The 24,889-nt window shown below is 35.6% G+C and overlaps 1 long non-coding RNA gene across 1 annotated transcript; it reads left to right on the top strand.

Moving 5' to 3' along the window:
- Positions 1-6,978: 6,978 nt before the first annotated feature.
- Positions 6,979-21,228, top strand: LOC106474811. Its single transcript, XR_001291771.2, has 3 exons — positions 6,979-11,040; positions 11,633-11,715; positions 20,915-21,228. It is a non-coding gene; the product is annotated as an uncharacterized LOC106474811 (long non-coding RNA).
- The last annotated feature ends 3,661 nt before the right edge of the window (positions 21,229-24,889 follow it).

Genomic DNA, 24,889 nt, shown 5'->3' with positions numbered 1-24,889 from the left:
AGTATCACAGGTATGATAGTTTTGTCTTTGTTTTCCATGTCCTACAACCTGTCACTTTCTATATTGATGGATGCCTGTTTCCTCTTCCTTCTGCCTTTTCCCTCCAGACATTGCACTTTAGGTAGGGATGGTCTTATAACTCACATGTGTCTCCCCGTACATCTTTGTGAGATCTACACATGACACCCTTTTAATGGCAAACTTTTTGTGGATATCTTCTTGATTCATTGAAGTCAAGAGTGGAATCCACCCATTAAATACTTCACTCTCCTCCATGGACACATGTTTGTTACAACCTTCCCTCCTTCCTCTCCCTTATTTCTTCATTTCTCACAGATCACTCCTTCATGGCATATATTGTTCACTGCCACCAACAGTACTGGTGACTATCCCTTGGGATCGGGTCCAGTAGTGGCTGGACTGCTTCTTTTCACAGATTTTGAGATAGGTTTATAACAGGCCCATGGGTTTTTCATGTGTTATTAGAAAGACTTTCTCTTTGATTCCTTTCACCACCTCCCGTATCACCTTTTCCTGTTCCTTTCCCCTCTCTTTGGGATCCCCTTTCCAGCCAGCATCTTTCCATGGCAGTTGAGGACCTTCTTAAGAGTGCTATTGAACTGGTAGTTCCTATTCTTCCAGATTTCTATTCCTGTCTTTTATTTTTGTCCTCAAGAAGACTGGGGATTGGTGTCCTGTCATAAATCTCTCCAATCTGAAGTGCTATATGGAAGCTCACTCAGTTCACCATGGAGTCTTCCCTATCTCTTCGATGAGTTTTTACTTAAGATTTTTGGATGACGAAGATTGATGTGTCTGATGCTTACCTTCACATCCCCTTTTCCCCTGCATCCCTTCATTCTTTTCTCTTTGTCCACAGGGAATGTGTATATCAGTTTTGGGCTGGCCTTGTCTCCCAAGGTTTTTTGTCAGGTGGTCCAGGTCTTTGCCTGACCTCTTCATTCTCACAGACTTCACTTCCATCATTACATGGATGACTGACTCTTAGCTTTTGGTTTCTTCCACCAACACAGTTTTTCCTCAAGAAAGCTGATAAAGGTAGAGAAGTCTGTTCTCACACTGACTCAACACCTCTTTCATCTTGGGGTATTCTTCATTTCCCTTCCTAGTCTTCTCACCTTCAACTGCATTCCTTGGAGCTTAGAATTCAGAAGGTTCAATCCACACCTTTTCTACATGTGCTAGAGTTTCTTTCTCTTTTGGGAACTTGAACTTCCTTGGAGGCCCTTATTCCCTTTGGTCATGCTCAGATGAGGTTTCTTCAGTGGGTACTTCATGATCTATGGAACCTCACCAGGGATCCCCTGGATTACCTATTATCCCTTCCTCCCTCTCTCCAAACCAATTTTGCCTAGTAGCTGGACAGTACAGCAGCTGGTGTCTCTCTTCCTCCTCTCCGGTAGGAGATGTATCTTTTTATGGATGATTCCCTGTCAGTGTGTGTGGTGGTGGTGGGGCATATTACTTCACCCAAGAGATCTCGGGCCTTTGGTCTTTAGTCATATTCATCTTTTGGACCTTTGAGCTGTTTGTTAGGCAATAGCTAATTTCCTGCCAGCTTTGAAGGGCAAAATAGAAATGATCCATTCCAATAACTGACAGTTTTCTCTTATATCACTTGGAAAGGAGGCACCGGGTTGCAATCCCTGTATTTTCACACCTTGGACCTACTGTTGTGGGCCCACAGCCATAAAATTTGTCTGCTGGCTTGTCATATCTTGGGTGTTTTCAATCTTTTTGTGGATTGATTATTCTGTCCTGATAAGGTTCTCTCTCCACGGAGTGGTCCCTCAACCCTCAGGTTTTAAAATGTCTATGCTCTGATTTGGGTACTCACCAGCTTGATGCTTTTGCCACCCAATACTAAATTCCCTCTGTTTTCCCTGATCCTTCAGCTTTGGCAATAGATGCTCTCAGTCAAGATTGGACGGCCCTCTATATTTATATCTATCCCTCACCTATCTGCTTCCCAGGTGCTTTCCATTATCCACACTAATGTGTTTAATCTTTCTAGTGGCTTATTCTGGCAAGCTCAATCTTGGTTGCCACTACTTCTTCAGTTGTCACCACCATTGCCTCATTCTCTTTTCCCTTCCTTACTCTGACAACCTCATTTGGTAGTGTTTCATTCATCCATCTCCACATTCTGGCTTCACACATGACTTTTGTCTGGTCCCTTGTGAGAGGTTCCAGACTTTCTACCCAGGTTGTGTCTTTTCTTGCCTACTCCATTTTCCCCTCTTCTATATCAGTGTAGCAGTGTAAGTGGCATATTTTTTGCCATTGGCCTCTCCCTTCCTCACCTTTCATCCCTCACATATCCAAATTTTACATGACTTTTTGACAATGACCTTTCTGTTTCTACCATTGCCAGTTATAGAGTTGCTTTGCCTTCCAGTTTTTTTTTCTCTCCTATTACTTCCCTCTTGTTTCATTCCTTTCATCTCTATCATCTGCTTCAACCCATACCCTTACTGGATTGGGATCTTAATGTTGTCCTTCTTGCCCTTCCTCTCCCTATTTGTTGAACCTTTGGCTGTCTGTTTCCTATATCACCTATCCTTGAAAACCTTTTTTCCTCCTCATGTTGGCCTGTGAATCTCAACAGTCAAATGTGTTTGCCCTAAATGCCTCTCGCATCCTTTACCACATAACTTATGTTCTCCTTTATCCTATTCATTCCTTCCTCTCTAACACCTCTGCTACATGTGAAGGTAATGTTGCCTTCACTCCTATTACTCTTCCTTCGATTTCTCATCTGTATTACCATTCTGATCCTGACTGTCTTCTGTGTCCAGTCAGGGCTCTGGGGTGTTATGTGGCTTGCACAGCTCCCTTCTGTTGTTCCTATTGCAGATTGTTTATACATTGGAACCCTATTATTCTGACTGGCTGTGTTTCTCTTTGTGTACATTAGCCTATTCCTTCTTGTCTCCTGACTCCCATTGCCTTTCTCTGTATCCTCACATCAGATTCAACCCTCACAATGTCTTTGGCTGCTCGTCTTCATCTTCCTTCTGAAGAGGTTGTCCAAACTGGCATGTTGACCACTCCTACTACTCTTGTGTCACATTATCTCCATTATCTGGCAGTTCTTTCTTGTCCTGATAATGCATACCTCCTGTCACCATCTCTCACTTATTGGTTCATCTATGAGTGGATATGTCTTTTCCTTATATTTTCCTCTTACAGGAGCTTCCTCGCACTTCTTTTGGTTGTTCCACTCTGTGACAAGTGATGCTTGTCCAGGTATACTTATTCCTAAATCTTTGCTGTATGACCATTAACGTTACTAATGCTCACTGTTGAGATGAAGTGTTCTGCAAGACCACTTGCAGGTTTATCGTCGTGGTGTCTTGCTTCAGTTTAATAAATATGTTCGTCCTGGACTGTCCATTCATGGACTAACATGAGTAAAGCTAAAGGGTATTGCTGCCCATCCCTGCTATTCCAGTGATTGTATAAATCAGGTATGGTCTGCTTTTGAAAATAAGGTTTCATGGTCACCCATTGCACTTTTTCCATTGCTGTGTTCCTCTGGACTTATCAAAGCATTTGTAACCCCCTTTTTCTTGTGGAGTAAAGGATTCATTACCACTTATCAGCCCCTAACCACTGGGGTGGTGGACTTTGTAGGGTTCCTCCTAAGTGTGCTTAATTCCACTCAATTGAAAGAAGGGTGGTTGTGTTCTGCAAGTGTAGGTGGGATGACTATCCTGTTACCAGGGATCTGATGTATGATTCTAGATGCCGTATGGTGTGGACTGGATTTTTCTGCCACATTCCAATATGTAGTTCATCTCTCTGACTTGAAATCGTTCTTCCTACCACAGCCTGGATGTTGATTCCAAGGTCACTGGTGTTGGTTGAAACCAGACCAGTCAACTTAAGTCTTTCTTATTGTCCAACGTACTCTAGCCACTCTACATCAAAGACATTTTTTTTTCCTTCTAATGTGCCTTTTTTCTGGCCATTTTGCAACACATTCTTTCATTAAAGACAAAGAGTATACCTGGTTTAAATGTGATGTGGCCTCATCTGGGTGTGTTCCTTTACCAAGAGATGTTACACTCCTTGAGCATACTTTGGACACTTTCTGAAGGGTGCTCATCTAAGTAAATTTTGCACCAGACCCTCCACCATTTCAATATTGGATTCTAGCTGTTTTGTGAGAGGAAGTAAGTTATTGTATCAAAAGTTAATATTTTATTATTAGGCCGTCAAGAAATTAATGTCACTTTTTTAGATGAAAAAACCCAAACAACTTATATATCAAAACATTTATTAAATGAACTAGTCTCCATTCTTATTGATGATGCTTTTCCATCTTACAATCAGGTTGTTAATGCCCTGATTAAAGAAATCATTGGGCTTTGAAGCAAAATACATGTCAATGTTCTCTTTAACACCTTCCACATTTGCATACGTTTTTCCAATAAAATGGTGTTGCAGCGAAGGAAAAAGATGGTAATCTGATGGTGTCATATCTGGAGAATATGGTAGGTGGGGGAGAAACCCAAATCCATAATCTTGTGTTGTGTCAAACGTGCCACATATGGATGTGCATTGTCGTCAAGAAGAAGAACACCTTTCCAATTGACGAGTGAAGGGTGTTTCTGATGAAGGACTTGATTTAAACATTCCAATTGCTGACTATAGATCTCTGCATTGCTGTGGATTGAGGAGTTTGAAATGAATTACTCCTTTGATGTCCCACCAAATGCAGAGCATCACTTCTGCAGATGGAGTCCAGGTTTTGGGGTTGGAAGTGATTTTTGTCTAGGACTGCGCCAATGTTTTTGGCATTTAATATTTGCATAGAGAATCCATTTTTCATTACCGGTAACAATTCTATCCAAAAATGGTTCACGCATCAGAAGAGACAAAGCAACGTTCACACGTCGGAAACGATGATCATCAGAGAGTTCGTGAGGCACCCAAACACCTTCTTTAAGGAGTTTTCCCATATTCCTTAGATGTTTACGTATTGTTTTGTGAGAGACATACAATTTCAGGGCCATTTCACGAGTGTGTTGCCTTGGGTTATACTCAACAAGCGTCTTCAGAGCATCAATATCAATTCCAACATGTCTGCCCCTGCCATCACAGTTTTTAAGGCTAAAGTCATCTTAATGAAATTTGCTTAACCATCGTTGACACTTACGAACATTCAAAACATTTCCGTAAACTTTTTTGGTATTCTTTGTCGCTACAGAGGCATTGTTTCCCTTCTTGTATTCAAACATCATTACATGCTGAGTGTGTGTCTCGTCGTGTGCCATCACTATAAGGGATTAGAGTATACTGAACTTTACACATTATATAGGTGGTTCGTTTAACTGTTATACATGATGTAGGTTTTTTGGTGGGTGGTTAATGAAAGTGTTCCCAAATGCGGCATTAATTTCTTGACGACCTAATACACTGAAAATATATTCCTGACAGATAGATACATACATACATACATACATACCTACTATCACACTTCCCACTTCTGGTGCCTAATCTTGAAGTGGAGATTGGGTTCTACTGCATAGAGGGAGTCAGCTGTGCTAGGAGGTTGTGTTGCACTCCTGTTGGTGGAGGGTTGTTGTATGCTTATGTGCATGCTACAATGCAGCCATACCACATGGAAGTAGGTAGGAGCAAAAAAAGCTTGTGGCGAGCAAAGATTTGCCCTTACTGAGAGCCTTACAAATCGAGGAAAGCTATTTTATGAGTAGAGATATCTATCGGAAATATATTTTCAGTATAGGAGAACATAGTATAAATGTAATATTTTTTGAATTATAATTAACTTTCAAAAGTTTATTTGTGGGTGTGGACTGGAAGTGACTTGAAGGCCTACTGATTAGGAAAGGGTTAGAAGGTACACATTAAATCAATAATGAAATGGAAATATACACCAGAAGCATTTACATACTTTTGTTTGTTACCCTAAATTTATATTTGATTAATTTGGTTTACATTTGGTATTTGGAACATGCAACTGTTCCAAATGTCTTACTTTTCCAGAATGCGATTAAATAGATACGTTTTGGTAATTTCTGTCCCACTCAAATAATGTATTTGAAACATGAGATTAATAAAGTAGTACCAAAATACAATCAACAATTCTAATCTTTGTGACATCATAATTAATAGGCCTGGTATGGCTTGATGTGACCAAACTACTAATCTGCAGATTGTTAGGTCAAAACCCATCACCAGACATTATCACCTTTTCAGGTATGGGAGTGTTATAATGGAATTGTGAATCTCACTATTTCTTGGTTAAAAGTAGCTTAAAATTTAAAGGTGGGTAGTGTTTACTAGCTGCCTTCCCTCTAGTCTGGCACTTAAAAATTAGGGAAACTAGAACAGATGGCCCTCAAATGGTTTCGCACAATATTCAACAAACAAATAAATCGTGGCTATTAATATAATATGGGATTTAGTGATGCAAATTCTCCCCTTTCCATATAATTTAAGGAACTTCAACATTTATTTTACAATATTTTGATTTCTTCCATAGTAATATTATTCATAGAAATGGTGCTATAATTTTTAGTATACCAAATCTTGATTTCTTGGTATTAAATAGTAAATAACTCACACACATAGATTTATTTTTCATTCAATTGGTTATTAAACAATTATTCATATGAATTGATACAATAAACATCAGTAAACCAGAATACAGTTACTTGAGAAGTATATAATACTAATTCTGTTGATGCAGTAGCTAGCATTCTACTAGTAACACATAAAAAAGTTTTAGAAGTAATGGAAAACACTGTGTAATTTGTAGTGAGACACAATGAATTTTGGAAAAACCTGTATTTCAAGAATGTATTATAGTATACAGATGATTATATAATTTTACATATTTTGTGAAATGTTTAAAACTATTAGATTAATTTGAATGTACCTTTTCAGAAAACATTAGTTGGAGAAAAATTGCCATAATCTTCATATCCAGCCAGTAGAAATAATCTTCAGTTGACCAACTTAGCTAAAGACATTAATAACTTGTTTTAAGTTATATTAAATTAAATATATTAATATTGTTAAATGATTTAAGTAATACTCTATATAGGAACTATAAACTATTGTTGTGAAACGAATACTCAAGTCCACATACAGTTTAATCATCTATCTCAGCTCTTCAGCAAGTTTTACCAAAGAGACTGAACATGCCATTTGCCTTGTATAAACTCCCACCTAATTTTATGTGAATTTGTGCATCAAAAACCCACCACCAATAGGAATGTGACACATCCCCATGCACACTAACTCCCCCTATGCACTTGCAAATTTTCAATTTTCTCTGGTCACTGTATTGTCCAGACATGTTTAAATTTCTCATCTGTGTTCAATTTAATAAGGAAACTTTGATTTTCATTTTCTTTAGCTTTTGTTTCAAAAGCTTTAATATTTTATCATGACTTCTAGAATGATGGTACTTTATACCTGGTCTTGAGTGTTGGACATTGTTCTCACTCTAACCTTATTTCTGCTGTGGCTTTTGGGGGCTCATTAACTGTCATGATCATAGCAACCATTGCTCAGTGTGTTATGGATTTCCACATGCTTCATGCATCTTCTACTTCTGTCTTGTCAGCTGAATTTCTTTTTCCTTAATTGGGAATGATCTGTTAGACTACATCCTTCACCTACTTTGATTTTGTATTGCTCTACTGTTTGTTAAATGACCTTATCCATTCCATATTTTATTGGATTTCATTCTGATATGTTCATTTCCTTCTCTTTTTGGGGACTGTGGCTTCTCTAGAACCCCTCCTTCATTTGAGGTATGCTCTCATGTTTCTCCTACAGTGGACGTTATGGACCAAGAGTTGTCCTTCTTGGGGTCCTTTCTCCACTTTTGTGAGCCTCTCATCTATGAATTGTCAGGGTGACTAAACCATGTCTTTCCTACTTTCTACATTCCCTTACCGCCTCTCAAACCAGATCTCCCCCTTCAATGCTTCTCTCATGGATTGAGATACATTTTTTGTGGAGGCAGATTTCCAAACATTTGTACATTGAGCTAATGTCCACTACCCATCAGTATGTTCAACTTTCTCTCTATTTATCGGGCATATTCCCATTCCTGCTTCTACTGGTGGTTTACTAGGTCACATTCCATTTAATCTTTTCCACAGCCTTTCCTTGCTCCAACTGCATTTGTGGCTTCTATTAGGACATTTTTTTTATTTTTAGGCACTAACTATACACTTCTATGCTTATTTACAATCTTTATGGGAATTTACTTCTTGTTGGTGAGTCACCTCTCTCAGCCAGTCCTTATTCTGTCAACAGAGTAGCCTCTGCACCCCCCAGATCTTCTGTGGGGTTTACTTTTGGTTGGGCACTTTGCCACCCATCTTTACTCCAGACTTTCTCGCTTACAGTCCTCTCTTGCTCTTCCTTCAGGTCTGACTTTCGTTTTTCTGATCCAGACCTGGTTTTACCTATTTCTTTATACCTACTCCCTTATTCGTCTCATCCTTCTGGGTCCCAGATTTACACACTACTATCCTTCTTGGGCTCTCTTGTTGGCAGCTCTCTGACTGCCTTGACCTTGATATAATTATTATTTGACTTTCCCTTCCCCTCACTATTATCCCTTCTCTTTTTTGGTTCACACTCTCTCACTTCTTCAATGGTGATTAACCTCCCTCTACTCTCATGCATGAAATTTGCTCAGTCACTCACCCATTGCACCATTTCTGTGGCATTATGCTTATAACATTCTTCTCGTCCTTCCACTTTATTTGTCTGTTGCAATTGTTGGTATGTCTTTTATCAATGGTTCTTCCACCTCCCATTTCCTTCTGGTGGTAATTCTGTGCACCACCTTTCTACCATTCTTACCAGCCTGTTCATCAAAGGATTGTAGGTCTCAACCTTTCTTAGTTATCGGGTGGCCAAGGTACTTTCCCAGAACCTCATACTCATTTTTCTGTACTGCTCCTTTGCTCTTCTCTGTCCTCCTTGCCCTGCTTCCTTGTGACTGAGATCTTGTTAGGGTTTTTGCTCAATTACATACATGCCCTATTCGAGCTGTTGCTTTCCTGCCTTTTTTTTAATGTCTTTTTTTTCTTTTGAATTGTTCCTTCTTTCTTATTTCCTACATTTACCATTGTTCTGATGTCTATCTTCTTAATGCTTTTCACACCCTCTTCTATTGCATTTCTTTCCTTTCCCTGGACCAATTCTTTCTTCCTTGGACTTGGACTGCTCTGGTGCAAACTGTACATCTCTTCCATATCTGTACTGTTGGGCCATCCAGACCTAGCTCAACTTCCGTCTCTTTCCCGGAACTCCTGTTTTCCATGAACTTCATTCCTTCTTCCTTTCCCAAGATGGGTCCATTGACCAACCTGGTGACATTTTCATCTCAGGATATTGATGCTTGCATTCTATTCATCGCCCTTTTCATCCTCATCCACCTCTTCTTCACTGGCCATTGGATGGACTTTTCCAGATTGGCTTGTAAACTCTCTTCACACATTCATCTCCACCTCTGTATCTTCTGGCTATTTTATTTCCTGACAATTTTCTGCTTCTATGGATCGTATTTCTTCCATTTCCTCATGTCTTTGAGTAGAATGTGCACCATTTCCCTTTCATGACCCTTCTCTCAATCGATAGGATCCTATTAGGTGGCTAGTGTTGCCTCCCAGGATATACTTGCTCAAAATCTTCATCAAGACAGGATAGTGGAAAGAGTTCATACCATCTGTATTGGCTGTACATGTGCCCACTATGAGATGGGGTGTTCTGCAAGAGCACTTGAGGTTTCCTCATGATATATATATATTTCGATCTATATCACATTTCTTATCTGATCCAGACCATACCTATTTTATGGACTATCATGGAAAAAGCCAGCACCTGAGCATTGTTTCTGCCAACTTCTCTGGCTTGTACTTGCTGGCTTTCATGATCACCCATTGAACTGTCTCTGGTAAAAAACCTTTCTGGACTAAACAACCGATTGAGATCTGAGCATATTCTCTGCATTTTCCCTATACAAATTCTCCCCCGCCTCATATAGTGAAATTTGGGAGGCTCTTGCCACTTACCAGTTCCTAGCTCCTGGAGTGGTGTACTAAGGGGAATCCTCATTGATTGGGATCTAACCACTGGGTCTAGAATAAGGAGTCCCATTATGGTGAGAAGTGGGGCTGTGGTGACACCGAGAGTGTAGTGCGGGTCACCCCACATAAAAATCTCTGATAAGTCACTATTGCAAACTACACATGGACTGATGATACAACTCCCTATACCAGTCCATTCAATATACCTATATCTCACAAGTTCTCCTCTTTTAACCAGTGTCTGTTCAATAGTGTCAAGGTGAACACACTGTTATCGGTCAATACTAAATCTCAAATGTACCCTATTCCCGCATCTGGCAAGGGGCTTATAATGACTGACAGTAAAGTTGAAGTGAGCACACCATACATATCTGTAATGTATCTCTCACATACCCTACTCCCACAGCTGGAAGGGGCCCGTAGAGATTGACGGTTCAGTAGTGTTGTATGTAACTATCCATGCTGAAACAGATTCATACAGTGCTCTCCTCCTGCAGCTGGTTTGGGACCTGTAGAGACTGACGGTAGTGAAGGTGAGCATGGATACTTATCACAAGTGCCCTTCTCCTATATCTGTCCAGTCTAATGGTAGAAGAGATGAGCACACAATGTATGGTTTGAATGAGCCCCAATCTCACTGCATATATTGTCTGTCTGACATCTTGTGTGCAAGTACTCGGACAGCAAGGTACAGATTCTGTCCACCCAAGTGACACAAATGTGGCTTATTTGCCTCTCTTTTTTTCATCTTCAGGCAAAGAGCATACCCTGGAGGATACGAGATGCAGTCTCCCATGGGTGTGTCCCTGTCATGAGGTGGCACACCCCATGGCCTTCCTTCAGACACCTTCTGAAGAGGGTTCATTTAGGTAATCTTTCACCAGTACCTCCACCATCTCAACGTTGGATTCTAGCTAAACTTTGGACATTGGTGAGTATTTGTTTCGGAAGTTAACATTTTCCTTACCTGCAAACGTATTTCTGATAGATACTCACCTTACCCCACATTCCCACCCATCCTCCCCACTTTCAGTGCACATTTCATACTTTTCTCATGAAAGAATGAAGATTCATAATTGCAAATGCTTTGGGAGAGTTAGTGTACGTGGAGATGTGATGCCCTCCTATTGGTGGAGAGCTTTTGCTGCATGATGACATCATCATGCAGTGGTGCAAGTTCACATGAAATTAGGTGGGGGTTTTTCAAAGGGCTAGTAGCATGCAAGTCTTTTTGGCAGAGCAAGCAAAAGAGCTGAGGAAGATAATTAAACTGTGTGTAGAAGTGTGTATTGGAAATACATTTCAAGGTAAGGAGAATGTTAACATTTGTTTGTTTTTTAATTATAAAAAAAGAAACATTATATATCCCACTTAAAATTAAATTGAAAAGAGATAAAAATCCAGTACATAAATCATCCAAGCAAGGTTTTAGTAACTATAATTCAAGCTTTAAAGTTAATGTGGGTTTTTAAGTGTCATCTTTTGTTGTGTTTCTTAGTGTATTTTATCTTCATTCAATTAAGGTAAAGCTACTTCTTTGAAAACAATGGAAGGTCAAAAAGTTTCCAAAGTGACACTACCCAAAGCAACAGTCAAGCCCATATTGGTAAGTAACATATTATGTACAAGTAAAGAACAAAGAAATTTTAGATAACTGTTGCTCTAAACAAATTTATACAAACATTATAGAATTTCTATGAATTTTATTCAGTGATTTAGAAAAATATAATTGTATTTTGTAATGTAGTAGACTTTATTGAACTGATTCAATTTTTTCAAAGTTTGCTTGTTTAGCACACTTCAAGATTGCAATTTGAATTTTGTCTCAATGAATTTAGTCAATGGACAACTCATTATTTGACCAATTTTAAATATTTCTAAGAATTCTCTTCACAAATACTGAATCAAATATTTAGTGTTTTTAGGTAAAACTGATTTTTTCTTAGTGTAACAAGATAGGTCTGAAGAATAAGGGGAGATTCAGCAAGATATTTATTACAGAGTGATCCTAAATTCTCTGAGTCTAGCTGAATTTGTGAAAAATAAAGGTACTGGATACAAGTGTACAGAACAACATTAAACAACCTTTATTAACCCTTTCGAGGCAAGCCATGGGTGAAAGGCCATGTCATCTCTTCTGTTGACTCGCATCTAAAATTTTAACTTCAGTATCAAATGATAGATTATAATTCAAATTTTAGTACTATATATTACTCAGTTTCTTCATTTAAAAGCAAATATAAAAAAAAAACAGATAAACATTGATTTTTGTGTTTTACGTGATATGTTTAATGCAGCACTGGTTCAAATTAGATGTTTGTGAAGTCAAAATACCAAGTCTATATTTTCAAACGAATTAGAAACTCAAATTACTGATATTGACAAGCTAGAATATAAAATAAGAGCCTCTTATCTTTTCAGTTTTCTAAGATATTGCTCATGTAATAAATCAAACACAGTAGCACCTCATCCACCTCTTTCCATTTTTGGAAATGCTCCCTTATATACACTTATTTCTATATATGATATGAATAACCAATCGGAAGCTCAGAATGTCACCCTAGTGACTTTCTCAGCATTTTAATGGACTTGGTGCCAATTATTTCTTTTGAACCAATATTTCAACGAGGTAGGGTGCGTCTTTAGTCTGCTTGAAATTTTATATTTTTAGACTTAAATACATCTTAGTTACTAAGCTTTATAAATTACAGTGGAATTCTATGGTATTAATGTAGTAATTTATGAATTTTTAGTTATTCAAATGTATATATATAAAACTTTTAAAAAAATATTTTGTTTCATATTCTGAACATGCAAATTTTATAAGGCACCTTTAAAAAACTGCTATATCAAGCAGCAACCGAGTACCAAGGTCGTAACTAGAAGAGATAATTGTTTGCTTTACTTCTTAATTTACTGTTCTGTGTTTTAAGAAAAATAAGTTTAAAAACTTATTTCAAAATAGCAATAATCTGTATACATATATAATGTTTTATAACTGAAATGTGACTGTTTTATAAAATACTAGTCTACTAAAACACAGCCAAGACAAGTTACTTTGTACAGATCAAAGGTCAGCTTTATATTATTTGATCGGTAACATGAGTGCATGTGAGCCACATCATTGTAACTTCTGTATTGTTAGCCAGGCATGTCTGAATGGTCAGTATAATAAATAGATATAAATGTATAATGTTGTGAGATTTAAGCTATTTAGTCTAAACATTTATGTTTTCATGTTATAATATTGTGTTCATTCAACATTGAAAGAGGCATAATTTATGTTTATTTCCTAATTTTTATGATGGTTGCGAGATCAGTCAAATTTACCAAACCCGTACATAGATTAATTACTGAAAATAACAGATAAAATATAAAGTTTTTTCTTAAGAAATATTTTATTACTATTTATAACTATCTGGACATTATAAAGATTTCGCATGTGAAATTTCAAAATTTTCTGATGCATAAAAGTATTTTTAGTATTAAAATGAATATTACTTTGCATTATAGACAGGCAACATGCGAAAAGAAAAAAGACATGAGAAAAACATTGCTTTACATCCTTAAGACTTAATAAAAAAAATTGATGTTTTGCATATGAAAGCATTGTAATGTTTACTGATAGCCTGCTAAATTTCATTAGCATTTGCTTACTAATCTAAAAGGTATAGCATGAAAACTATAACAAGCACAAAATTGTTACGAGGTCAAGCTGAAAAAATTAAAACACAAACACTGCATGTAGACCAAAGAGAATTATTTTTTCTGGACAGACTCTTGAAAATTAAGAATGTGGAAACTATTAGAAACTGTGTAGTTTTCAGATGGGAACCTTTTCTTTAGTTTAGATTTCAAATTTTGAGCCATGACTTTTCTCAGTTCATCACATTCCACCCTTGTTTCCTTAATATCCTTGTTATCTGTGAAGTTTTTTCCAAAGTATACTGGATGAAAACTTCTACCATGCTGTTAAAACTTCATGTTTAGAGATGCTGCCAAACTACGGAATCTTGTGAATCCTCCTTGTTTTAGTGCTATGTTCCGTAGTTAAAATTGTTTGATGCAAAATAACTCCCACCTTAAAAAAATCTTACTTGTGCATTTTTCATAACCTTTTGCAAATTTTTAAATGCAAGTAAGTGATTTTAAAAGTTTCATTAATCAGATTTTATTTAGAAATAGTAATTAGATGAACTGCTTAAAAATGAATTAAAGTAAGTGACTCTACAAGGTGGAATTCCCTTGTGCTAAAAATAGCCATTGTATAACTTCAATCAGGAATGTACTCATTTATTTTTATTGTTTTAAAAATTGCTGACACGATCATGTGGTTAATTCTTTCCTTGAGAGGTGCTTGTATTGATTGACTCCTTTCAAATGTACACAATAACAATGGTGAAATATATTACTGACTTCTTCAAAATGTTTACTTGTGGAACATTTGAAAGCTGGGAGATGGAGGAAAAAGAATAACCATGTTATCAAAACATGAATACTGATTCTACCCTGAATACAAGCATGACAGAACTTCCAACAAAAAAGAATGCTAAGTTTAATTCCAAATTTCAGCACGTGGTTATTGCAATACAAATCGCTAAAAGGGGGCATGCTTTGTACTTTATGCCATAAAGGTGACTAGGACAATCAGTTTACATCAGAAATTGGTAAGAAAGGGAATACAGTTCTAGCACTGCATGGTGTAGTACTACACACAGTTGACTAGGGTATTAAGGAAACAAGTGTGGAATTTGATGAATTGAGAAAATTATATATTGAGAATTTAATATCTGAAATGAAGAGAAGGTTCCCACCTGATAACTGTTCAGTTGCTACTAGTTTTCATTTTCTTGGTTTTCAGGAATCTGTCATATCTCAGCAAAGATGAACAAAATGACTGTGGTGTTGATGGTCTCACTACATTTATCAGCCACTATGGTATTGACAAAAAATTTGGAGTGGTGACAAGTGCTTGCATGGCTGAGTTTAATTTGTACAAAAATGTAATATAGGAGGATAGGTATCCAATGCACACCTCTGCTCCATAAACTGTAGCAAATAGTGCACACCTGTCACAAAGAATAGTTCCCAAACATGATGAAACTTGCTAAGCTGGCTAATGTACGTATATTTATAGACTGACTTCTCAGGCTGTCAACAGAATCATGTTAATTAAACTACAGGAACAAACACATGAAGACTTTCATTTCAACAGAGCTTTGAAGGAGTGGAAAACCAAAAAATCCAGATCCATTTTCCAGTGTTAGGTAATTAAACATGATATTTATTAAATAATTGAACTCCCCTTTTATTCTGACAGTAATGAAGGAGCTCCACCTCTTTAGCAGAATACAGACACATTACAGTAATGTCATGCTTTCATACATCTTGCACCACTCACATGACTGGTCATTTCCATTAAAAAATAAAGGATGTTGTGTTGTATCCTCAAGATAACACCTGACCTACCAATGGAAAAACTGTTGTCTACTTTCATGCACAAGGTACAACTTTACAGCTATTTCCCCCAGACAAACCACATGTTATTTTAGGGGAATGACACAGAACAATGTGTAGCTAGAGGAAAAGTAATTTGACTTCTTTGTCTGCATGCCACAGATATGTGAGAAAACATAAACATTTATCAAAAATGATTACTTTATATGATCATTTAGGCATGAACCAATAGTCTAGTAGCTATAACCTAACTCTGGCTAATAGATTGGATATAGCTCTGATTTCTGTATGTTGCCAGTATGCTATGTCAATGATTATTATAAACATTAACCTTAAAAAATTACTCATACCTTGTGTTTAGTTTTTTTACCATATGCAAGAATATATCTGTTGAGACCCAGAACATTACCAATTAGGATTAGCATAAAAACCTGTCAAAAATGACTTAGCTGAAGCACTACTTGGTAAATTTTATTTTGCTTTTGGCCACAACTTAGTGTCATAAAACTTCTGAATTAAAATATTTTGCTCTTGTATCATCAAAGTTTTCAAAAAATAAAGCATAAAAAAAAACCTTTGTAACAAATCAATATGAATATTGAGCATTCAACATAAACACCATAGTTGGCTTAAGAGCAATCGGGTAATAGTTTTGTTACTTAGCGATGATATATATATATATATATTTGAGCATTACCAAAAAAGGAGTGTGAAAGCATTCATGACAGAGTGACAAAGGAAATAAGCCTTTTATAGTCAGTGATAAACACTTTCAGTATGCAAGTACTAAATACTACATTACTCTTTTATAGTGTGTATATTTCATTTTTGCAAAATCTATAAATTTTTGTAAGTTTTGTTTGTGGCATGCTAAATTCCACTGAGTTCATGCATTATTCACTCTGAAGCATGACTTTCTGTGACTGCTCTGGCCAAAAACATCTTTTTCATGGGATAATTTGTATTTTACTTTACTCTGTATAGAATACTGCTTTATGACTGTCTTATGGAACAGAGAGACTTCAAAATTTTTTATGTCAGCAACAGAGAGAGGGTGCTTTGTGAATACAATTTTGACAATTTTAGACAGATTATTTTCAGTGTTTGATGTAAGTGGATTCATATTCGAGAGAGACAAGACTTGCTAGAGGAGTCTTGTTTGTGTGTGTTTTGTTCTTTAACCTTCTGCTAATCTTATGTAGCTAATCATTATTTTCTGTTAATTTGAAAATTTATTTAACTCATATCCTTGATTGAATAGTTTTACTTATTTTTATTTGAGACAGCTTATTTGTTTATTATCATATAACGATGGAATACTTCACTGCTTTGACAATCAGTCTCTAATCTTTTGTTCTTCTTCAGTCAGTAGTGTCTTACTTTTAATCTGACTTCAACATTGCATCTTGTCTCTTTCACCACTCTTACACATATTAGGTCTTTCTACCTAGTTGTCATGGTAATCAGATAACTGTGTACCATATTTAGGCTTGTGCTGATTGATGTGTATGAATATTAATTTGATTGGTTGGATATGTCTGAAACTGTGTGTTTATCAGCTAAAACAGCAATATTAATCCAGAACTGTACTGCAGTGAAGTAATTAGTTAAAAGTTTCAGAATGGTGGTTTGTTTAACTTTGTTATGATTAAAAGAAACAGAAGTAGTTCTTTTATTGAAGGGCAATATTAAAAAACCTGTGAAAGTAACAAGTAATTCTTTTATTGAAGGGCAATATTAAAAAACCTGTGAAAGTAACAAGTAATTCTTTTATTGAAGGGCAATATTAAAAAACCTGTGAAAGTAACCAGTAATTCTTTTATTGAAGGGTGATATTAAAAAACCTGTGAAAGTAACAAGTAATTCTTTTATTGAAGAGTGATATTAAAAAACCTGTGAAAGTAACTAGTTTTAGTGATTTATTTGTCTCTTCACCAAAACATGTAATTTCAGTAAAAAAAAAACCTGTGAATTTTGTAAGAGGCCTGACCTACTCTTTGATTAGCTACTTCCTCTCCTGTTGATTTTAGTTTTGCTAAATCATAACTCCTCAGTACTGCTTGAGAGAGCAAACCCTAGAAATACAACAGGCCTCTTATAGTGGTGGAATGGAAACACTTTGTAGGTTTTGATGTAAAGTCCTTTACTCACCACTAGTAATGTAAAATATTTTAGGCTATTAGTAGTGAGTAAGGGACATTGCATTAAGATGTACAAGGTTTAGTGATGTTGAGTATCCGGTATGAACTTTTAAACATTGAAATAAAGTTTTTATTCTAACAGTTTTTTTACCTTACAAAACAAAACTATGCTTTTTGTTGGGAAACCAAAAACATTTGTTTGAAAGTTTTTATTTCCTATCTGGATAATATCACAGTTAAAGCTTAGGGCAGTGCTTTATCTTGTATACATGATATATGTTGACAGTGTGGGAAATCATTTATTAAACTCTTTATATGTGCTGTGAATGTGAGGGAGAAAATTCAACAGAAACATCAGATCAAAGACAATAGAATTTGTACTGCAATGCTTAGACTCCTTCTGCTACAACAACAATTAAGTCACTGCAGAATAGACAAATGTTTGTTTATAGAATGTTGTGAAGAAGATGAAAATGTTTCTTCATTTCCCATTCCAAGCTAGTTTCTAAGTGTCAAAGCTTCCATTAAGTAGGCATTATTTGGTTCAAGGATAAAATGTTGTATGATCAGAAGAGAAAGTTTAATCACATTTTTTTCATGCTATATAACAAGCAACACCTCTTTCCACATTTTTTAAAATCCTATGTACAGGACTTCAATTGACAAACTTCCTAGCCATAATCATGTAGCGGAAGACCTTAATTTGAGAATACAAATATCCATTATTCTGATCAAAGAAGCCCCTAATGTCTGGGAGACAATGGAGTAATCAATTTCATGTTATCCACTTTACCACTCATCTTCTATTCTTTCATTCATTCACCATTGGTTATTAATACTAACTCACTGTATGTTACATCAGTATAAAGTTTTTAAATTTATTACTAAGTTAGGATCATCAAAAATATAATGCATTCAGTAAGAATGCTGCAATTAATCATAGGTAACATAGAAAATTACATTAACAATATTTTGTCTCTACAAGGATAGGGGAATTGTTGAATTCTTTAAAAACACAAGTATAAGCAGCTGTTTTAATGTGCTAACTATTCCAGTACAGCATTTCATTCCACCAAAATTTTTGTCAATAAAATGTCTCATAGACTTTCAAGTCTGCAAGAAAGATAGCCAATCAGTTACTATAGAAAGAGAAGTTTCTGGTTGCTGCCGTACAGAGTTTCATAGATGTTCTTGATAAAGTTGTGTTCTGAGTTTGAAACTTAGAATTTTTCCACTTACCCTATTTTGTGGCACAATCAATTGAAAAAACAGAAGAAGATACAGTTTACGCTGCATGCTTTGTACCTAGTTGAGCTGCATTACCAATGTTGCCATGGGCAATTTATAGGTCATTATAATTAGCAGAGTGTTCGTAGGCTGTTGGCTAACTTGAAAGCAAGAAATACTTCATTATTTTGTAAAATACTGTGTAATTTAAAGATATCTTTCAATTGCGGAAACACTGGTGTACCCTATATGGCTGACCTATTTTTTATCTCTTCCTCACACCACCAGTTCATTTGGTGAACTATTTACATCAATACAAAAAAAAACAGCATGATGATGATCAAGGTCCAGAAGTTAGTCACTGTCTATCACAACCTCAGATTAGTGAAAATCATTTTGGACCCATTATTTTTCTGTTAATGGTTCTGTTTTTGAAACTTATAATGAGAAAGATGAAGAAAAGAATTCAAAAAATAGGATGGACACAAAGGAGAGCTGTAAGGATTTCATTTGACTGGCCTAAGGTGCTGCATTGCAAGGTGTTTGTAATTTATACGTAATTCAGAGGTAGCCTTATGAGACAGGTTAACTTGAAGTTTGGTAAAAGTGAAAAGGTAGATAATTAGGACATTAAAGATATAAGATACAAATGCATAGTTATACTGCTTACTTTGTACTGAACAAAATGTCTAAAATTGCTTTAAAAACTTTGCATTATATAAAGGTTTAAAAAACAGTAAAGACCTGCCCTCTGATACTGTTTTTCTGATGGGTTATAAAATTAACTGTATATATATATATATAAACGCACACACGCAAAGAAAATACTTTTCAAAAAGGAAGTAAATGTAGGGATGGCTAATATCAATCCTTCAAAAAGAATGCAAACAAGATAATAGGGGATTGCATTTGCATCATCCCTACATAATAGCACAAGCACACAGTGTAGTAGAATGTTAACAGACAAATTTGGGATAAATTAAACTCAAGTGTGATTGAATAGTTATATATGTTGTTATATGTTAATTCTTGCTTGTGCCATCCCCGCCATCTTGTTTGCATTTTTTTTTGAAGGATTGATATTAGCCATCCCTACATTTACTTCCTTTTTTTGGAAAGTTTTTCTTTAATTGTTTTTTTATTGTAGTGTTTCAATAGACATAGGAAGGTTTGTATTTATAACAAAGTTCTAAATACAGTGAGATTCCAACTGTAATATTTATTGTTTATCTATTATTGGCTGATAATTCCTGTTTCACCTTGTATTTAAGCTTTAAAAAGGCTAACTTCAAGGGGTAATGTCATCATTTACACTAAATTATGATTTTTTTTTTCATTACTACTAATTATTAATAATACTTATAAAAGTGGATACTCCATTTCAAACTATGACATCTCAGTGAAATTGACTGACACCATTCTTCTGGTTTTTGAGTTACATAATGTAAAAGAAGCAGAAGAACAAGAAATTCAAACAGACATTTACAGACATTCCAAGAACTTGTGACTCAGTCATTACATAGTTATTGTTATAAAAGGAAACATTGTATAGTATTGTAAAATTATTATGACATATTGAAAAGATATTTAAAATACCATTCATTGAACAAATGGAGCCATCCCTATGTAGGCAGTTATACCAGCCATCTGATTTTTTATGATTTTTTTTTCTTATCAGTATGTCTAAAAAGTAAAGCACTGTATCTTTCTGCTTTAGATTTTGCCTGATGAGAAATATGTTACAATTTAAGTATTATAGGCTTGATAAATAATACATTTTTTTGTGCTGTATGTTTGTAAAAATTAAAAGTCAGTTATGACATCCATTAATGATTGTTAAACTTTTTTCCTTTATTAATGTGTTTTGCTACTACTTTCATCTGTTTGTTGTTGTTATTTTGATAGTTAGTGGCTTTAATTTACTTTTCTGTTGTTTCAAAATCTTCAAAAAATATTTAGTTACTTGTTCTTTTCTTTCAGAATCATCCTGATTCTGATCTTCGATGGAAACAGCTAGAGAAAGAACTCGAAGAAGCTCGCAAAGAAGCAGAAAACTATCGAGTGCAGCTTCAACAAAAAGAACAGGAAGCAGAGCAGTACCGAAAACAACTTGAACAAATTCGCACAAATAAATTACAATAGTATTGTACTGTCTGGTAATTTCTCATTCTGTGTATTACACACATATATACACACACACACACACACACACACACACACTATATTCATCATCATCTTGCTGTACATATTTATACAAATTATTACTGAATTAAACTATTATGTTTTTTCTATTGTTCTCTTATTTCTTTGTGAATTTTTTGTTTTAATGTGAGAAGAAACTAATTATTAAATGAATAAATACTGTGCTTATTTATAACATTAATAATCTGAATGGTTAGCTCAAACAGTGTATATTTTTTATATTCGGGGTAACTCTAAAGTAACTTCACATTTCACAAAATATATCAAGTACAACTGGAATTAGAACTTCTAATAAAAGTAACTACATAAGTAATCCAAAAAGGGCTTAGTAACATAATGTGATGAAAAAAAGTAAAATATAGATACATCTTGATATAGATTTCTAATAAAAGTCCACCATTAACATATTGTTCATGTTGCTGTGGAATGGAATGAGTCACTGTTTTACAGGGAACAATTCAAAAGTGTCGAAGCATATTTTTCTTACACTTACTTGCTTCAAACAATCAAGATTCTATGGTTTATGAGCATAAACATGCTCCTTTAATATACCCCAAAGATGGCAGTGCCAACTCTCGGAAGTAGGATGGTCACTTGAAGGGTCAACAATATCTTGTCCACTACTTTGTGAAATGTTCATTAAGCATTTCACATACTTGAGTGAAATATTTAGAAGAGCTAATTGCTTTTTCACAACAACTGAGAGTACTCTGACTACCATCAGACCAATAAAATCAATGTTCATGTTTTATAATGGTTATCCTAAGATGACCCAGAGTATTCTCAAACAGATTGATAATCAGACAAATAAAAGTAAGTCATGAAAACTAGCATATTTTAGTTTTGCATTTTGTTTCAAACAATACAAGCCATCTGGTCTGAAAATGTATCTTTAAGAATTGAAAATGTTAAGGTAGCTGAAAAACCAGGATATAAGTTAATAAGTATTCTTGAAAAATATATTTCATCTAAAAACATTTCTTTGTCTTGGGTCTAAAAATAAATGTTACATTTACCTCAGAGTAGTCAGTTAAGACCTGCTAACTGGAGGATACTGAGCTACAGAAGTATGCTTCTCTCCAAGCTCAAAACGAATCTGTTCTGCATAAAGAGAATACACGGTACAAATATATAACTACAAAAATGTTTATTCAATACAGAACAATAGGGCAAATTTTCTCGTGGTTATGTATTGAACCAATAAGAAATTTGAAAAACATTTATTTATTTCTTCTTCCATTTGAAATGTAATCTTTCTGTAAGTTGAAATAAGGGGGATAAGATCATCAAACTTGCCCCAGGTTCAAAAATACCTAGTTCCATCACTGGATTTCATATCTTGAAAGATTGTCATGGATCAAGTATTAACTTTATATTAGCCAGCAGTGTTGTGTAGTGTGATGAACACTGCACTTCACCACATTTTCCTTATTCTGATAGTATGGCTGAATAGGTTATACAGGGTGCTTGTTAACCTTAGATGAGCACCAACCATATGCACCCGAGCAACAGTTTACATTGTTTTCTATTTGGACGAGAATTACAACTCTCAGTGGATGTATGGTCCTCCACTTTAAGTGGGTGTACTGCAATGTCCTTGGGAATATGTGGAATGGATACAGTTAATGGTAGTTGACGCACGTGAATTTGTGTCACCAAATGGATAAAGTGTGTATGTGTCAAAAAAGACATTATGACAAATTAGTAATGTAAAGAAAATTCAAACGTTATGACTGGGTATGATTATGGCACACACCTGCAGCATGTAAAATCTCAGTTCTGGCTGGTCTGAACCATATCTTGTTTGTCAAGAACTTAGTGAGGTGAATTATGAGTTATGTGGTCACACAAATTAATAATCATAAATAGCCCATCACTGTCAAACGTCGTGAGAATTAGTTACTCCAGAAATCAGAGATGGATGAGCAAGTTGACTGATGGTGTGTTGTATGATATCACGTCAGCTTAAGCTGGTGAGAAGGAAAACAACGGTAATACTAACCTGGATGTTTATGAAGAGAAAAGCAGATAAGGAAACGCCAGTGGAATAGCAGTCTGTCTGCTTTTATGATCAGCTGAGACAATGACCTTCTAATCATTATGAGTAGTATTAATTGTTTCAGAATAATCTAATGAAAGGAAGTTGTATTTCTTGCTGTCTGAGCTATCAAGGAATATTTAATGGGTAGTGAGACGTTGGTCTTATGTTCAATGGTGATCAATAGATTTATAGAAAATAAAATCATGGGGAAATTGGTGATGACTGGGAATCCTGAAATACCAGTATGCTAAAATTCTTGGTAATCCTTGCTTTATGAGCACTCAGCTTAAGTATTTGAATAAAGTTTGGTGGACATTTGCTGGTTTGAACTTTTTGAGAAAACTCACGATATTGTACAAAAGATTGCATCCGATATACGTTGTGTATGTTGACACCAGTGTCCTTCATTGGTTGTTCAGGTGATGTCTAGATATTATGGGCTCACCTGTAGTGTGCGAGATTTTTGGAAGCTAAAGAATTATGGATTTTGTCAATCAAATCTTCTTTTACACAATCTCGTACAAAACACCGTCAGAATAATCAGAAGGAAGTGTCAATGAAAGTGATGGCCCAACGTGTTTAAAACATCTAAACACGTACACACACTGTGTTAGTGTTCCATTGCATAATGATGATTTTTTTTGTGTTTCACCCTGTAAAATGACAAAAATAATTAAAACCGCATAGGTGACGAAAATAACAACATTAAATAATAGGTTGAATAATCGCCAAGTTTTTTTATATTTTTTTATTAAAAGACGTTTCAAGCTCACGTTTTTTCGTCAGATCGTACAGTTTACAATAAAGGCGCATGTGCAAAATTTAAATAACTTGCGTGCGTAGTATTGTTACGACCGCGGAAGTCACGTGACCCTGGTGGCGTGCGTGATGATTTTCTCTTTGTTAGTATATAAGCGTAGCAGAGAAATCTAGGGGGGATATATAAATGAAGAGAGAGCAGTAGTTACTTTGAGCTCCGTGTAATTTATTATTCTGTGAGTTTCGAGCTGGTGAGCTGAAAAGTGTGTTTTTATCGAGATTATGAATCGCTGTGATTTATAGCGTGTATTATAAAAGTTGTTAAGTTGAAAGAGACGAGAAACGTATTGATTGTGGAACTACTGTGTACTAAAAGTTTATATCGAGGAAGAATAAACTGGTTTAATCAAGAAAGGACTTGTATCGCTGGAGTTCCTCGGAAAGAATTTCTACCAGAAACAAACAAGCAAGCAGATACGTAACAAATTGGTGTCAGAGGTGAGATGGAAACGAGAAGTGGCAAATCAAACTACAACTTAGCAGATTTGATGGCAGCAATACAAGAACAGCAAAATAAACAAGAAGAGAGACAACAGCAGTGGTTGGAGGAGAAAGAAAAGAAACAAGAAGAGAGATTGCAGCAGTTGTTGGAGGAAAAGAAAAGAAACAAGAGACTACAGCAGTGGTTGTAGGAGAAAGAAAAGAAACAAAAAGAGAGACTACAGCAGTGGTTGGAGGAGAAAGAAAAGAAACAAAAAGGGAGGTTACAGCAGTGGTTGGAGGAGAAAGAAAATTAACAAGAAGAGAGACTACAGCAGTGGCAAGAAAACCAGCACCAGTAGCAACTGGAACAAGAAAGGAAACAAGAAGAATGAGAAAAGAAACAGGAAGAAAGTCTCCAACAGTGGCAAGGAGAGAGAGTACAACATCAGTATCAAGTACAAATGGAAATG

This window comes from Limulus polyphemus, unplaced genomic scaffold (genome assembly GCF_000517525.1).
Source record: "Limulus polyphemus unplaced genomic scaffold, Limulus_polyphemus-2.1.2 Scaffold7713, whole genome shotgun sequence".
In the NCBI taxonomy this organism is placed as follows: domain Eukaryota; kingdom Metazoa; phylum Arthropoda; class Merostomata; order Xiphosura; family Limulidae; genus Limulus; species Limulus polyphemus.
Note: the sequence above shows the minus strand (reverse complement) of the source record. Positions and strands in the feature narration are given on the sequence as shown.